General features: G+C 34.4%; 1 non-coding gene across 1 annotated transcript; it reads left to right on the top strand.

Moving 5' to 3' along the window:
* The first annotated feature begins 2,421 nt into the window (after nucleotides 1-2,421).
* On the top strand, nucleotides 2,422-2,528 carry LOC129067969 (U6 spliceosomal RNA). The gene has a single exon (XR_008528797.1). It is a non-coding gene; the product is annotated as a U6 spliceosomal RNA (small nuclear RNA).
* Nucleotides 2,529-17,629: the final 15,101 nt, after the last annotated feature.

Raw genomic sequence — 17,629 nt, forward strand, 5'->3', positions numbered from 1 at the left:
CATCACTATTTTTTACGCTTCACTATCCTTTACTTTGTCAGCGTATACTTCACAACCACAGTAAAGAGGTTTTGTGTTTTTTGCTTTGTTTTTCTCCTTATGCAAAGTGATTGTATTTTATTTACTATTATGTAAAAATAAATTTTTGCTAAATGTAACCTCTCCCCCTCCTGTTTTCCTTGTTATTTCTTTCTCTTCATATTTTTTCTTCTTGTGATTCTGCATAGTGACATGTATTGATTTGACAAGTCTTTTTTTTTTAAGGTTTTATTTATTTTTAGAGAGGGGAGGAAGGGATAAAGAGAGGGAGAGAAACATCAATGTGTGGTTGCCTCTCATGCAGCCCCTACTGGGGACCTGGCCCGCAACCCAGGCATGTGCCTGGACTGGGAATCAAACCCACAGCCCTTTGGTTCTCAGTCTGGCACTCAATCCACTGAGCCACACCATCCAGAGCTGATCTGACAAGTATTAATAATGGATTTGAAATTAGAAAAAGATAAACACATTTAATTTTCAAGTGCAATGATTGGATACCTCTTCTAATTGAAATCCTCATTTTTTCTAAAATAAAAAGGAAGTTATAGCTCTAAGATTGTTGTGAAATCTGGTATTGCCCCATACTGTCTGATAGAAATCTGAACTTACTAATGTCCTTTGATAAACTTCTCATCTTTTCCACATTTTCATTCCTACCCAGAATAAAACTAGGGGGGGAATAAGGCTTAAGTTGTCCCTTGGCTTCATTTCATTTGGAATGTTTGTAACTCCAACCCCTAAATCGAAAACATAACCATTTTTCTTTGAATAAATTGTCTACTGAAGAATCCAGAAAACCAAAGGGGTTAATTTTCCTAAAGCAGAGAGTATTGTGGAAAGGATTAGAAAATGGCGAGACAGGCTTTGACCTGGGATCTCTTGTGTTCTTGATTCAGTGAATCCTCTGGATCTAGCTGACTTCCTCCTTTGATGTTTCTTCTGCAAGAACTGGGAAAGAGTGTGAAGACTCCCTAATAAGATATTTGTTTCTGTTAAATATTTACTTTTCCTGATGATATTCTGAATGACATTTTCAATGACAAGACATTTTAAAGCCAGATATTTTAGGTATATAAAAACAGATGTTCAATTGTGAAGGTGTAATATATTTTAAACCTCAGAGAGGAAAGCAATTGCACATTCAAACCATAGTGTTGTATAATTATGTTTTTGAACTTCACTGTTATCTATTCCTATGGTGAATACTGCCATGGAAAGTCTGAATGTTTTCTGAATGTAAAAAATTCCTTCTAGTGTTCTTTTTGCAATGTTGGTTGAAGTAGTGCGTTATTTATGGATATTGGATTATGTTCTGACTAAAATCTGTTCTTTTCATTTAGTCTGCCCTACTAAAGTAAATTTCATCCTTAAAATCCAGTCCATTTCAATAATGTAATTGTTTGGGGATGTCTTTCTTCAAAATGGTAATGTCTCAAACAACCTCTATGAAGGATTTAAACAGTCCTATGAAAATAAGGTCAAATAATTTGCTGAAAATTCCATTTTGCTGCTAATTTTTTAAAAGGTGTTACCTTATGAAGTTTTTTTTTCTTGGCATCAGCAAAAGACCATGACTCATATAATGAGTAGACGTCTGTGTGTCATAGGGATATGAAAGGGTCATGCTCAGTTGAATTAGCTGGTTAGGAAGAAAGGGAGCTGTCCTCCTGCGGAGAAAGTAAAATAAGGCTCATATATTTCTCAAGAGCTAACTTTCCTTACATAAAATTTGGCTCTAGTTGTGGTCTTCCAGTAAGAGAGAACATTTTTATACTCACAATTTTTACACAGAAGGCTGGGTAACCCACCCCGTTTTTATGTTTCTTTATGTGAGAATTGTCACAGCCATTGGTAAGTGGTAGATGATGATGGCACAGCTGGTAGTCAAAGAGAGACGGAAAATTAATAATGATTACCAGTCTAAAGAAGGTTTTCTATTCCAGACCTCAGGTAAGTTGAGGTTTCCAGACTTTGCAGTGAGTGCAGGATCTGAACAAAGACTGGAGATTTTTGCAGAAAACTATAACTAATAGTGAAAGATGGCCAGTGCATCTGAGATTGGGAGACCTAGACTTCAGGCAACTGTGGTCCAACCTCTGGGGGATAGTGGGTGGGTATGTTTGGTGGTATGACCCAGAACATGGCTAGATTTAGAAAATAAAGAGCTAACAGTCTTATATGGTTTGTTGCATAAAATTCTGGGAACTTACCTAAACATGGAAAATAATGTTTATTTCACCATACCAAAAGCTGTTAAGTTTTGTGGAGAGGAAGTGTGAGAATAAAACTAGTATTGTACATATTTGTATGAAGCCAGAAGAGTCTTCAAGTTCATATTTGATAATTTTATAAGATGATAACTAATATTAATATTATCCTCTAGTGTTTGCTTTGGCAGCACATATACTAAAATTGGAATGATACAGAAAAGATTAGCATGGCCCCTACACAAGGATGACATGCAAATTCGTGAAGCGTTCCATATTTTTTAGGAAAACCTGTAGACTCCACCAAAAAACTCCTCAACCTAATAAGTGAACTTGACAAAACAGCAGGATGCAAAGTCAATATTCAGAAAGCAAAGGCATTTTTGTACACGGGCAATAAAATAGAAGACGAAAAATCAGAAAAAAAAATACCACTCAGTATAGCAACAAGAAAAATAAAGTACCTAGGAATAAATTTAACCAAGCAGGTAAAAGACCTGTATGCAGAAAACTATACAACATTGAAGAAAGAAATTAAGGACAAATAAATGGAAGTATATACCGAGCTCATGGATTACAAGAATTAATATCATCAAAATTTCCATACTGCCCAAAGCAATTTATAGATGCAACTCAATCCCTATTAAGATACCAATGATGTATTTCAGAGAAATAGAACAGACATTTCAAAAATTTATATGGAACCATAAATGACCCTGAATAGCCACAGCAATTTTGAGAAAGAAAAATGAAGTAGGAGGGATGACAATACTGGACATCAAACTATACTACAAAGCCACTATACTCAAAACAATCTGGTACTGGCACAAGAACAGACCCATAGACCAGTGGAACAGCCTAGAAAGCCCAGAAATAAGCCCAGATCTATATGGGCAACTAATATTTTACAAAGAGGGCAGAGGTATATAGTAGAGTAATAATAGCTTCTTCAACAAATGATGTTGGGAGAGCTGGATAGCTACATGCAAAAAATTGAAATTGGATCATCAGCTGACACCATACACAAAAATAAACTCAAGATGGATAAAAGACTTAAATATAAGTCACAACACCATCAACGTCCTAGAGGAGAACATTGGCAGGAAACTCTCAGATATCCCACGCAGCAATTTTTTCACCAATATGTCTCCTAAAGCAAGGGACATAAAGGAAAAAATAAACAAATGGGACCTCATCAATCTAAGAAGCTTCTGCACGGCAAAAGAAAACATCAGTAAATGAAAAGGGAGCCAACCGTATGGGAAAATATATTTGCTAAAGATATACCAGATAGAGGTTTGATCTCCAAGATATATAAAGAACTCACTCGACTCCACTCCAAGACAAACAATCCAATAAAAAATGGGCAAAGGACCTGGGCAGACGCTTTTCCAAGGAAGAGATACAGAGGGCCCAGAGATATATGGAAGGATGCTTGGCATCACTAGCCATCAGAGAAATGCAGATCAAAATCATAATTGGATACCACCTCGCACCGGTCAGAATAGCCATCATAAACAGATCAACAAATAACAGTTGCTGGCGAGGCTGTGGAGAAAAGGGAACACTAATTCAATGTTGGTGGGAATGCAGACTGGTGCAGCCATTGTGGAAAGCAGTGTGAATTTCCTCAAAAAGCTGAAAATGAAACTGCCTTTTGATCCAGTGATTCCCCTGCTGGGACTATACCCTAAGAATCCCAAAACACCAATATAAAAGAACCTATGCACCCCAATGTTCATAGCAGCACAATTTACAATGGCCAAGTGTTGGAAGCAACCTAAATGTCCATCAGTAGATGATTGGATCAAAAAATTATGGTACATATACACAATGGAATACTATGCAGCAGAAAGAAAAAAAGAACTACTAAACTTTGCAGCATGGATGGAACTTGAGAGCATTATGCTAATCGAAATAAGTCAGGGGGCAAAAGACAAATACCATATGATCTCATCTATAAGTGGAACCTAACCAACAATACACAGATGCAAGGAAAATAAGACCAGCAACACTGAAAGGAAAAGAAACCAACAGAGACAAGAGGGAAGGAGGGAGGGGGGGCGGGGAAAAAGAAGAGAAGGGGCAAGTCAAGGAACATACAGCAAGGACTCATGGACAAAACCAAAGGGGAAGGATTGAGGGAGGGAGGGAGGGAGGGGGCAAGAGAAAGTGGTGGGGGGAAGGCAGAGACAAATGTATTTGAAAAACTAAATAAATTAAAAAAATTTATCCTCTAAAGCTATCAGACTATTTTTCTACCACTTTCACATGGTATTATTATTTTCCGCATTTACTAGTAAGGACAACAAGGCCAAACCTGGTAAAAAGACTTGTCCAAGGTCTCACAGCCAGGCAGTGGAAATGTTTTTTACTAAAATCAAGATATTTTGGTTCTAAGGTTTTTGTTTTTTTGACCATGTATAATGCCTCCAGGACACTGGATGACTTTAGAAATGCTAAGGGAGCATCAAGTGTCTGTTCTTAATTTCATTAAAATAAAAAACATACAAAGTACATCTTTTCCTTACTTGGAAATAGCTGAAGTAATTTTGTTTTTCCTCCCTCATTTTCCCCCAAAGATAGTTTACACTTGGTCAGACCACACAAGTAAAATTTCAAGAAAAACAGGCATTTTAAAAGAAAGATCTAAGTAACTAAAAACAGGGATAAGAATGGAAACTATTTTTAAAAATGAGTATATCACTTACCCTTTGGTAAACTAGAATATACACACTCATATCCATCATAATTTATAGTTTTCAGGTTTAACAAAATTGCTTGGAAAGCAATGCTGAGGTTCAAAGGCAGCTGGCACATACAAGTATAAGATAATAAGTAAGTTTTACTTAAATGTTTTCATTTTATTATTGCCTTGTAAAATGTTGGGCCCATAACCAAACATAAAATAATGAAAAGTGCCATTCATCTTTTGTCTTGTGGTTTTCTTAGAGAACTGTGTGGCTCTTTAAAAGACAGTTTTAAATGACTGCTGAGCAAAAAGGAAAAAGGACTCCTGGACATGGACAACAGTGTGGTGATTGCAGGGGGAAGGGGAGGATAAGGGGACTAAATGGTAAGGGAAAAAATACAATAAAGATTAAATTAAAAAAAATAAATGACAGCTGAAGGTAGTGCATTTTCTAAACCAAGTATATGCTATAGGAAGATATGGGCTGCAAAGTGACAAAAACATATTATTATAAAGCATAGTAAATATTAAATACCACATATATATTTTCAAACACTTTCACATACTTTTTATCCTCTCCTTTAAATGAGTAAACCATTTTTGTTGAGTCACTTCTGGATCACCAATATTTCTTGAGAACTATTTATGTGCCAGGCACTATTTGTAGGCATTGTGGACTTTATTATGAATGATGTCGATAGGGTCTTCACATATGTAAAGTTCACATAGCAGATGATAAAATGTTTGGTAAGCCAAAGCTCACTACATACTATTAACTGCAGTTGAAGCTTTCAATCGAATTCCTTGTGTACCCACACCCTTGATTCTCTCTGTAAAATGATAGTGGTAGATGTCCGTGGTACCCAGATATTGTTGGTAGTAGCATGTTCCACAATGTATTCACTCACACTTCTCCTTCTGGGAGCTGAGCTAATCTACTTGTCAAGACTTTGCTGTCCTTCTTTCCTGAACTATTTATTCTAGTCACATGTCTCTATAAGTGTTTGTTAACATATATACTAATTACAATTAAATATTTAATGAAAATTTATGCAAACTAATAATACAAAAGTGCAAGAAGAGAGTGCTGTTTCTATTAAAAACTAACAAATTAAGAATGATTTTTTCCAATTTGGTCAAGCTAGGAATGAGAAAAACAATGGCAAAAGATGGGTGGAAAGTAAGTATGCAGAATTATTTATCTAATTGTTTTTCAGTTTCTCTATTATATCTTTTTATGTTATAAAACACAAATCTTCCAAGTTGAGAGTGATGCATTATGCATTTTTTATTATGGTAAAATAAACATTACATAAAATTTACATTTTAATGATTTGTAATGTACAATTCCGTGGCATTGAGTATACTTACAATGTTGTGCAATCCTCACCAATATTTAGTTCCAGAACTTTTTCATTACACCAAATGGAAATTTTATAACCTTCACGTAGTCACTCCCATTTCTCCCTCTCCGCCAGTAACCACTAATCTGGTTTTTATCACTATGAACTTGCCTATTTTGCCTATTTCATATAAATAGAATCATGTGATGTGCCATCTTCTATGTGTGACTACTTTCACTTAGCATAATGACTCTTCCATGCATAGCATGTATCAGTACTTCATTTCTTTTTATAGCTGAGTACTATTGTACTTGTGGATATATCACATTTTGTTTATGCATTCATTTGTTGATGGACACTTGGGTTGTTTCCACATTTTGGCTATTTTGAATATTGTTGTTATGAACATTTGTGTACAAATTATCTGAGTATGTGTTTTCATTCCTTTTGGATAAATTCCTAGGAGAGGGATTACTGGGTCATAGAGTAATTCTGTCTTTAAAATATTAAGAAATCATTACTTGTGTTTTAGTGTCATACTTAGAAACTATTATTAAGTCAAGGACATATATGTTTTTTTTTGATACTGGCCCTATGGAATGTCTTGCAAAGTATTGCCTCCTCTCCTAACTTTTGGAAGAGCATGAGAATGTTTTGTGTTAATTCTTGTTTAAATGGTTAGTAGATCACTAGCAAAGCCCTCTGGTCTTGGGCTTTTCTTTTTTGGGAGGTTTTGTTGTTGTCATTGTTTTCAATATGGCTTCAATTTCTTTACTTGCTATAGTATTTTCAGATTTTCTACTTCTTCTTAAATCAGTTAAGGTAGTTTTTGTGTTTCTAGACATTTGTCATTTTTATCTAGGTTACTAAGTTGTTAGCAGGCAATTGTTCACAGTATTGCTTTGTAATCCTTTTAATTTCTTTAAGGTTGATAGTAATGTTCCCATTTTGTTTTTGGATAGTTATTTGTCTTCACTGTTTTTGTCTAGTCATTCTAGCTAAGGGCTTGTCAATTTCATAGATCTTTCAGACAGTCAAATTTTGTTTCTTTGATTTTTTCTATTATTTTTCTGTCCTCTATTTCATTTACACCTGTCTATTATTTCCTTCTTTCTTATAGTTTTGGATTTAATATGCCCTCCTTTTCTATTCCTTGAGTTGCAAAGTTATTTTATTGATTCAAGGCATTTAATTTTTTTATACAGACATTTGCAGCTATAAATTTTCCTTTAAGTACTGCTCACCCTGGACCCCCTAAATTTTGGTATGTTGTGTTTTGATTTCATTCCTATCAAAGTTTTTCTTTCTTTTTTTTTCACTTTCTTGGTGATTCCTTCTTTGACCCATTTGTTGCATAAGAGTATGCTGTTTTATTTCCACATATTAGTGAATTTCCCAGTTTTCCTTCTGTTACTAATTTCTAGTTTAATTCCATGTAGTTAAATAAGCCACATTATTTGATTCTAATCTTTTAAAATGTATTGAATTTTGGTTTTTGACCTAACATCTATCCTTGAGAATGTTCCATAGCACCCATATGCTGTTGGGTGTAAGGTTCTATATTTGTGTTAAGTCCTCTCTTTCCTCATTTATCTTCTGCCTAGTTGTTCTAGGTATTATTGAGAGTCAGGTACTGAAGTTCCAAGTTATTATTATAGAACTGTGTATTTATCCTTTTAATTCTGTCAATTTTTTCATATAGTTTGGTGTTTTTTTGTTAGGTGCATATATATTCATAATTGTATTTTCTTAAAGGCTTTACTTTTTTATCAATACATACTACCGCTTTTCATATTTTATGAGTATTTTCATCTTAAAGTCTATTTTTTTTTGGTTATTGATGTATACCCTTCAGCTCTCTTTTGGTTATCATTTGGCATGAAATATATTTTGTGATTCTTTTACTTTAAAACTCTTTATGTCTTCGGATCTCAAGTGAGTTATGTGTAGACAACACATGGGTGGATATATTTTTTTTCATTCTGCCAATCTATGCCTTTTAACTGGAGGGTTTAATTCAGTCGTATTTAATTACTGATTTCTCTCATTTTGTTTCCTATATGTTACATATTTTTTGTTCCTCAAGTACTCTGTTATGCCCTTCTTTTGTATGTAATTGATTTTGTTTTATATTTTATAGTTCTGATTTTCCTATATTCTGTATTTTAAATTATTTTTTAATGGTTATTTTGGGGATTAAGATTAACACCTCAATCTTGTAATAACTTGGTTTGAAACAAACTAACAGCTTAAATTGTATAAAAATAACTCTGCTCCTATATGTCTGCATCCCTTTCAATTTATATTATTATTGGCACAGATTTTATCTTTATATATTGTGCACACATTAATATAAATTTATAATAATTGTTTTATACATTTACTTTTTAAAAAAATATAGGGAAAGAAACAGCCACAAATCAAAATATATAATACTTATTTTTAAATTTAGCTATACTTACCTTTACCAGTGTACTTTATTTATTTGTATGGCTTTGAGTTACCGCCTAGTGTCTTTTTATTTCAGGCTACAGACTCCCTTGTTGAATTTCTACTAGGGTTGGTCTACTAGCAATTAAAGCAATTTTTGCTTATCTGACAATGTCTCAGTTTCTCTATTCTTGAAGAATAATTCTGCTAGACACAGGATTCTTGGATGATAGGTTTCTTTTTTCTTTCAGAACTTTAAATATGTCATGGCATTATCTTCTGTTTTCCATGGTTTCTTCTAAGAAAGTGTCATTAATCTTATTGAGGATCACTTGCATATTACAAGTTTCTCTCTCTTGCAACCTTCAAAATTATTTTTTATCTGTGGCTTTTGACAGTTTGGTGAACTGTATTTCTATGCAGATATCTGAATTTATTCTGTTGGAGTGCATTGATCTCCATGGATATGTTTTTCATCAATGGTAGGAAGTTTTTGATATTTACTTCTTTAAACGTTTTCTCTGACCCTTTAACTCTCACTTCTTCTGGGACTTCCATCATGTGTGTATGTTCACATGCTCAATGGTGTCACAGAAGTTTCTGAGACTATTCACTTTTCATTTCTTTCCTCTTTCTATTCTTCAAACTGGATAATTTTATTAGACCTGTCATCAATTTTACTGATTCTGTCATTTTGCTGCTCAAATCTCTGGTTGAACCCCTCTAATGAGTTCCCCCCCGCCCCAACTATTATACTTTTGTACTTCATCATTTCTCTTCAATCCCTTTTAATTATTTATTTTTATTGATTTTCTTTGTGTGCTGAAATACTGCTCTCTTGCTTTCTTTAGTAATTTTCATATGGTTTTCTTTAGCTTCTTAAGCTTACTTAAGAGAGTTGATTTTAAGTCTTTGTCTAGTAAATTCAATGACTATGTTTCCTCAGGACAGTTTTTCTTTCTTTCTTTTCTGTGTGTAGGCCATTTTTTTTTCATTTCTTTGCATTCTTTATAATTTTTGTTGAAAGTGGGCATTTTGAATATTGTGCTGTGCAAAAGGAAAACAAAAGAAAGAAAAAATTTTTTAAATCACTCTCTAAGTATTTTCAGACTGGCTCTGTGTTAGGGCAGTCTTTCTATACTTCTCCAGACAATCTTGCCTTAGCCTTCACTTTCTGCTTGTGCTAAGCCTTACGATCCAGATTTGAAAACTTAGGGACTTCTCAGGTGTTTTCTAAGTATGAGTCCCATCCTGAGCATGTATGTAACTTTGTAGTTTCCTCTATATAAGGGATAACTTTTCAAAGCCCCAATTTCCCCCCTAAAACCTCACTCCAGGTAGTGGGTTATTGTTTTTTAGGTTGTGCTAGGGAGGGATGGCCCTCAAACTATCCCTCCCCTGACATTTTCATTCACTTCATCCCTGTGAGTGTTTTTTACACAAGAAAGATAATCTGAATGCCAGAGTATCCCTTAGCCAAAGAATAAGCCTTGCTTTAAGATCAAAAACTGAAAAATATTTATAGGCTTAAATTTTACATTAAAAAAACATGTAAATTGATATATCTTTTTTTGATTTCCTGAAGGATCTAACTTTCAATTTCCCAAATATCAGTCTTTATTGCATAAGGTAAAATAATTTTTAACTCTATTATCAGTAATCCTTGCAAAAGTTATATGAGATTGGCAAAAAAGAAATAGAATTATAAAGACTTTAAAAATAAGAAAAATGTAGGCTCTACATCCTTAAGTAATATACCCAAGGATATATTTCAGGAAGCAGCAGAATGTAGAAGGAGTAAGAACTTGACCCTACTATATCTCAGGCTTTTTTGCATACATTACCTCATTTAATTCTCACAATAGCTTTGAAAGTTAAGATGTATTAGGTACAGGGGTGGAGATCAACAGTGAGGATGGAAGATTGCAGAGAAATTTGAATACAGGCTTGCCTGACCTTAAAGTTTGAGTTTCAGCCATATATCTTGCTGCTGCTCAAGGGGAAGACTGCAGAAATTGTGAGGGAGAGCAAGAATGGGGAATGCAGGTCAAGACTGGGTGTTTGTGAGCTATGTAAATGTTAACATGTCACTTTGTCCCTGTATCCTCTTCAATTAATTAACATAAGGGGTTCAAGCTATATGAATTCTTAAAAACCTTTAAATGGGTTAACATTTATTTCTATGGTCTCTTTCCTAATAAAAATTCAGCATCCATAAAAACCACTGTTTGTCATTATTTACTAAGGCTATACCTATGTCTACCTATGACCAAGAAATTACACTCCAAGTGACGTAAGTGGTGTATTCTACAAAAGACATGCCCAGGAATATGTATAGCAGCTTATTTATTTTCACAATATCTGCCTGCAAAAAGAAGAATAAATCTCTCAAACATAATAATGAGCAAAGAAAGACAGACATGAATATATGTTTATACGATATATTGCATGATTTTTTTTATATGAAGTCAAGAAAATGAATCCATATTGAAGGGAATCAGAATCATGTTTACCTTTACTGGCAATGCAGGTGGATATTCACTAGGAATGAATACCCAAAATGGTTGGGGGGTGCTGGAAATATTGTATATCTTGATCTGGGTGGTGGTTAATTAGGTGCCCACATATACAAAAACTCACCAAGCAACATGCTTTAAGATTTGAGAATTTTACTGTAGGTGTGCTATACTTTAACCTAAAAGTTTTAGAGAAAAGATAAATGATTTCTTCTTTAAGATATGATGGGAAAAATCTAATTTATTTTTTAATCTCTTTCTGTAATCAAAAAGTTTTATGAAAAATAAAGTATTTTTACATATTCTCTTTGGGTATTTATTAATAACAAATACATGGAATATCAAAAGAAAATAATTAGTGATTTCTTGAATCAGTGATTGATTTATTTTTACCTCTTTTACTATAATAGATTAACTCAATTCATAATCACAATATGGTATGTTAGTTTACATGAAAATAATGATATTGTATACCATTTATGCAAGAAAGAAGCTTGAGGAAAATAACATGCAATTGGACAAAAAGCTAAATGTTTCTAATATTTTTAGAGGACCAATCAATACTTTGTGAAGCTATTAATTAATAGAATTTTCTTATTTGGAGCTTTCAGTTCACTTTATTAATAAATACATGTTATTCCTATGGCAACTAAGTATTTTTCCTGTCTGTGAAGGGGTACCATTTCTATTACTGAAATGACATGACATGAAAAGAAATTCAATTATTTGGTGAGTCTACAGTCCTGTATAATGTATTCTGCATTAAGTCATCTCTTACTAATATTGGAAGCTTCAGTGTCAATGAGTCAGGGTGGTATTTGGCATAGGTGCTATAATGAGAACCCAAGATATCCATGTCAGAAAACAGAGGAATGTAAAGTTCATTTATGTTGGGGATAATATTATCAACTATTGGCTACAGAAATATTGGAAAATGAAGTATCTTCTTTTGGCCTCACTTCTATTCTCTTGTGGCAGTGTGTTTTTTAAAAATGTGTAACAGATATTATGCTAAAGTCAATTTCTGTCATCTAATAAGACTGGGGAACCTTGTGCTGAACAAATATAAAAGACTTCCTAGTGTCTTTAATTAGCCAAAGTATACTGTAAATCCCTAAGAGATTTATGTTTTCTAAGCTTATTGACCATGAAAACTTTTTATGAAATAGAATTTCTAGGAAAAACAGTACTTTTAAGGCTCATTCTTTATATTGAAAATGGTTCTTTACTATTTGCCTTTGGTTTATTTCTTAGCAAACTTTGTTTCTATCACACATAGCATTGTATGCTAATTAATGAAAATAGATGTAAACTAAATTTAAAGTTTAAATATAAGTGTGGTTTTTAAGCAGTTTTTAGTGGTTTCATTATTCATTCAAAGAAATAAGTCCCAGAATGTATAAGAATAAATTGGAATTACCTTTTTTGATGTGAGGATTGAATCTACCTTTCTGCCTACCACTGCCCCCATATCCCACCATTCACCATACTGAGACTATTATGTGAAAATCTAGATTTTCAAGTACAAGGCAGAGAAAGCAGTGACCTAACCCCACCTCTTCAGTTTCATTTTAAGGCGCTGACATGTGGAGATTGATCTGCAACTCTCAGGTAACAGAGGAGTTTGATACTGGCCTGAAGGGGAATCAAAAACCTCTGCCTCTAACTTCATTGCAAATTTCGCCATATCTTGCTAATACATCATTTTATGTAAAGCACCATCTTATGTAAAACAAGATGCAAAGTATAAGTTGGAAAAGAGTAAACTATTTGTTTCAATATATAATTTTACATTCTCTTAAAACAATTAAGTAGAAATAGTTTTTCTTAAAGACAACTTTATGGAGATCAGTTTACAACTGGTTTCTTCCTGTGATTTCTACATGTCATTTTCTATTTCTTGAAGTTGATGTTTTGGAGGGAGGAACTACATTGAAACACAAGGTGAAAATAATCTTCTAGTCTATTCAGTAGTTTCCATATTAATAATTAGAATATTCTAAAACAATATTAAAATATCTCAAATAATGGCTGAAAGCTCTCATAGCTGTTTTCTCTACCAAGAAGGAACTGCTAAGAAGGAATTTTTTAATCACTATGGCATTTAATAAGATGTGGTTGGATGGGTTTTTCTCCCATCTTGCAAAGGGGTTCTTTTCTACACCCCTTCTGAAGTCCTGGCCTGTGCTACTACTCTAGAGTAACAGAACTGAATCTGTAGCACAATAGAGAAAAGTAAGGAAGGCTCAATCAGATTATTTATATACTGAAATGTCATGAGAGCTAATCGATATTGACAAAGAAGACATGTGCTTGCTTTGTAAATATTTCACTCTCATATCTGCAGGATCTGAAATATCACCAATTCCATAGCGCCTCTACTCTCTTCATTGACCTACAGTTCCAAATGGAAAATACTGACTGAGAATCGGGACCCAAGGAAAGGAGAGGGGTTAAAAACCAAAGCCACTGTGGAAAGAGAGCAAGGGAACAAGACAAAAAAAGGTATATGGAATTATTGGCCACTAGGTGGGAAAAATAAGTACTTGCTTTATACCATTACTCAGAGTTGTCTCAATAGACTAGTAATAGATTGACTGGTTGATTACCTATTTGGCACTATCATGTTTAGTTATGCTCTTTCTCCTAGCCTTCACAATAACCACACTCAAATGAAAGTGGTGCTTCCACTTCTAAGTGCATTGAATTGAATGTTAGAGAAAAAAAAATACTTCTCAATTGAAATATTAGAAAGTGAATACATCCAGAAGAGTTTAAACCATCTATTTATAAAAATATTAATTTTCTAACAGTATCTTGCCATATTTTACAGAAAGTTTTCCCTTTGGCAGAAGTAGATATTGCTGCCCCTAAGAACTATGTCATTATTTTGACACTATATTTGCATTTTCCCTCTGACAATGTGACTTTTTATAACCTTGTTCTTTCATGGCATTTTTCTTGTTATTTGAATTGTTACTTTATTCCTCACTAGAAATAAACTCTCCATTACTATGGATATCAATTAGTTACCATCTCTCAATATGTTAAATAATGAATGGTCTTGAGTTTTCCAAGCACTCAATTTCATTGAAACCACTGTGCATAATATTAATTTTTCACTAATAGTGTTATACATTTTTATAGTATCTAAGGCAAATTACCTTTAAAGGTATAAATACAATGGCATAATTTACTATGCTATTTGGAAAAATGAAACACACTTTCATGTATTTAACAAAATCCCAATGCATCTGGACTAGATTAATTTGTTTTGCTAAGGAAACATGACATAATTAAAATCTCTGTGTGTTTAACATAAGTGACTACCAATTCAAGTGTAGAAAAATAGTAAATATTCTAAAGAAACAAATATGAAGCCTTGAACTAAAGAGATAAAACCCTACAAGTTAAAATGTAATGTTTAAAATCCATAACTGTAATAAATTTTCAAACACACCTGATGAAATTTTGTGTCATATTAAATGTCTCAGTATAATAAAATAACAGTTATAAACCCAACACTGTTCTGAGCAAACAAAATAATTAATTGAATTATATTATTTTTCTATAGTTGTAATGAAAAACAATTGTAAGGAAAACAAGATCCATTAAAAGGCTATGGGGCGGGGGGAAGGTCTTCCATAGTTATAATTCCATTACAAATATATAATTAATATATTTCAGAATTTATTAATGCAAGATAGTGTTTTCGGATAGTTACCTGTAAATTCACTTTGGATTGAGATCTTTTCATAGCATTAAAACATGGTCAGATAAAATGTGACATTATCATTTATTATAGCATACCAAATACTGAACCTGATTTTATTTGAAGAAACAATTCTTACATAGCTTTCTCAAATCTATAAATGATTATCTTCCACACATGAAGACACATCCTTAGAAATGCAAAAGAAAACTTTATATTTGGTGTCTCAGTCCAGTATCATTACTCTCGATCTAGAGTATAGATGAAATTTTGCCTACATTCTATGGCATTAATTACTATCTCATCTACATATTGATTAAACTGAAGAGAAGGCTTTTCATTAGTTCATTTACTCAGAAACATTTATTGAGTATACAGGGTCTGTCCAGAAGATATCCAGACATGTACTATGAAAAATAGAGGTATTTATTGAAGAAGATACACAAGAAACATTGTACATGAGACAATGACACCTCAGTCCCCTTCAAACTAAGTACCTTTGAACCTCACACAGTTCTCCCAATTGCTATCAGCTAACCTGTTGTGTTTTTGTGAATCTCTTCAACAGTCTGAAATCTCTTCCTTTTCAAAGGTGTTTTTGGGAAACACCTGGGAACAGGTGTTTGGGGAACAGTTTTGGGAAAAGCCAGAAGTCACAGGGTGCCAAATCTGGGCTGTAGCAGGGCTGAGTCACCTGGGTGGTTTGATGTTTGGCCAAATAACTCTACATGAGACGTGTTGCATGAGCAGGTGCATTGTCAGATTAAGTTGCGAATCATCAGCTGCTCATAGCTGCGGTCTTCTGAATCATGAGAATACTTTCTGCAGAGGAATGTTCAAGTTTAATGCAAAATTTGATGCAGATTAATTGCTCTACTCACTCAGTCACTATGAATATGATGGCCACACATTAAACATGCTCACCCCACAGCGTCTACAGCCCCCATTGACTAGTACAGTGAAGTTGTCATTGTTCATACATGTGCATTCTGGTCCACTCTCCTTGTCTGCCAGGTTACATGGATGTTGTGCAAATTGTTCTCATCACACTAACAATGGTTGGACTTATTCTGGACAGACCTCAATACTAGGTACAACCTACTGAAGAAAATCCAAAAGTAATTAGAGCTTCATTCTTTTTTTTTTTTTTAATTAATTTATTTACTTTTTAAATACATTTGTCTCTGCCTTCCCCCCACCTCTTTCCCTTGCCCCCTCTCACCTTCCCTCCCTCAGCTCTTCCCCTTTGGTTTTGTCCATGAGTCCTTGCTATATGTTCCTTGACTTTCCCCTTCCCTTCCCTTTCCCTGCCCCCCCCCCTTCCCTCTTGTCTCTGTTGATTTCTTTTCCTTTCAGTGTTGCTGGTCATATTTTCCTTGCTTCTTTGCATTGTTGGTTAGGTTCCGCTTATAGGTGAGATCATATGGTATTTGTCTTTCACCCTCTGGCTTATTTCGCTTAGCATAATGCTCTCCAGTTCCATCCATTCTGTCGCAAAGTTTAGTACTTCTTTTTTTCTTTCTGCTGCGTAGTATTCCATTGTGTATATGTACCATTACTTTTTGATCCAGTCATCTACTGATGGGCATTTAGGTTGCTTCCAACACTTGGCCATTGTAAATTGTGCTGCTATGAACATTGGGGTGCATAGGTTCTTTTGTATTGGCGTTTTGGTGTTCTCAGGGTATAGTCCCAGCAGGGGAATCGCTGGATCAAAAGGCAGTTCCATTTTCAGCTTTCTGAGGAAATTCCACACTGCTTTCCATAGTGGCTGCACCAGTCTGCATTCCCACCAACAGTGGACTAGAGTTCCCTTTTCTCCACAGCCTCGCCAGCACCTGTTGTTTGTGGATCTGTTTATGATGGCCATTCTGACCGGTGTGAGGTGGTACCTCATGGTGGTTTTGATCTGCATTTCTCTGATGGCTAGTGATGCAGAGCATCCTTTCAAATGCCTCTGGGCCCTCTGTATCTCCTCCTTAGAAAAGCATCTGCCCAGGTCCTTTGCCCATTTTTTGATTGGATCGTTTGTCTTCTTGGAGTAAAGTCGAGTGAGTTCTTTGTATATCTTGGAGATCAAACCTCTATCTGATGTATCATTAGCAAATATATTTTCCCAAATGGTTGGCTCCCTTTTCACTTTGCTGATGTTTTCTTTAGCCGTGCAGAAGCTTCTTATTTTGATGAGGTCCCACTTGTTTATTCTTTCCTTTATGTCCCTTGCTTTAGGAGACATATCAGTGAAAAAATTGCTGCGTGGGATATCTGAGAGTTTCCTGCCAATGTTCTCCTCTAGGACTTTGATGGTGTTGCGACTTATATTTAAGTCTTTTATCCATCTTGAGTTTATTTTTGTGTATGGTGTCAGCTGATGATCCAATTTCAATTTTTTGCATGTAGCCGTCCAGCTCTCCCAACACCATTTGTTGAAGAGGCTGTTATTGCCCCATTTTATGCTTCTGCCCCCTTTGTCAAATATTAGATGTCCATAGAGACCTGGGCTTATTTCTGGGCTTTCTATTCTGTTTCACTGGTCTATGGGTCTGTTCTTGTGCCAGTACCAGATTGTTTTGAGTATAGTGGCTTTGTAGTAGAGTTTGATGTCCGGTATTGTGATCCCTCCTACTTTGTGTTTCTTTCTCAAAATTGCTGTGGCTATTCGAGGTCGTTTATGGTTCCATATAAATTTT

Source organism: Pteronotus mesoamericanus, unplaced genomic scaffold (genome assembly GCF_021234165.1).
Source record: "Pteronotus mesoamericanus isolate MK-2021 breed Mesoamerican mustached bat unplaced genomic scaffold, CSHL_Meso_final contig_20, whole genome shotgun sequence".
NCBI classification, from domain to species: domain Eukaryota; kingdom Metazoa; phylum Chordata; class Mammalia; order Chiroptera; family Mormoopidae; genus Pteronotus; species Pteronotus mesoamericanus.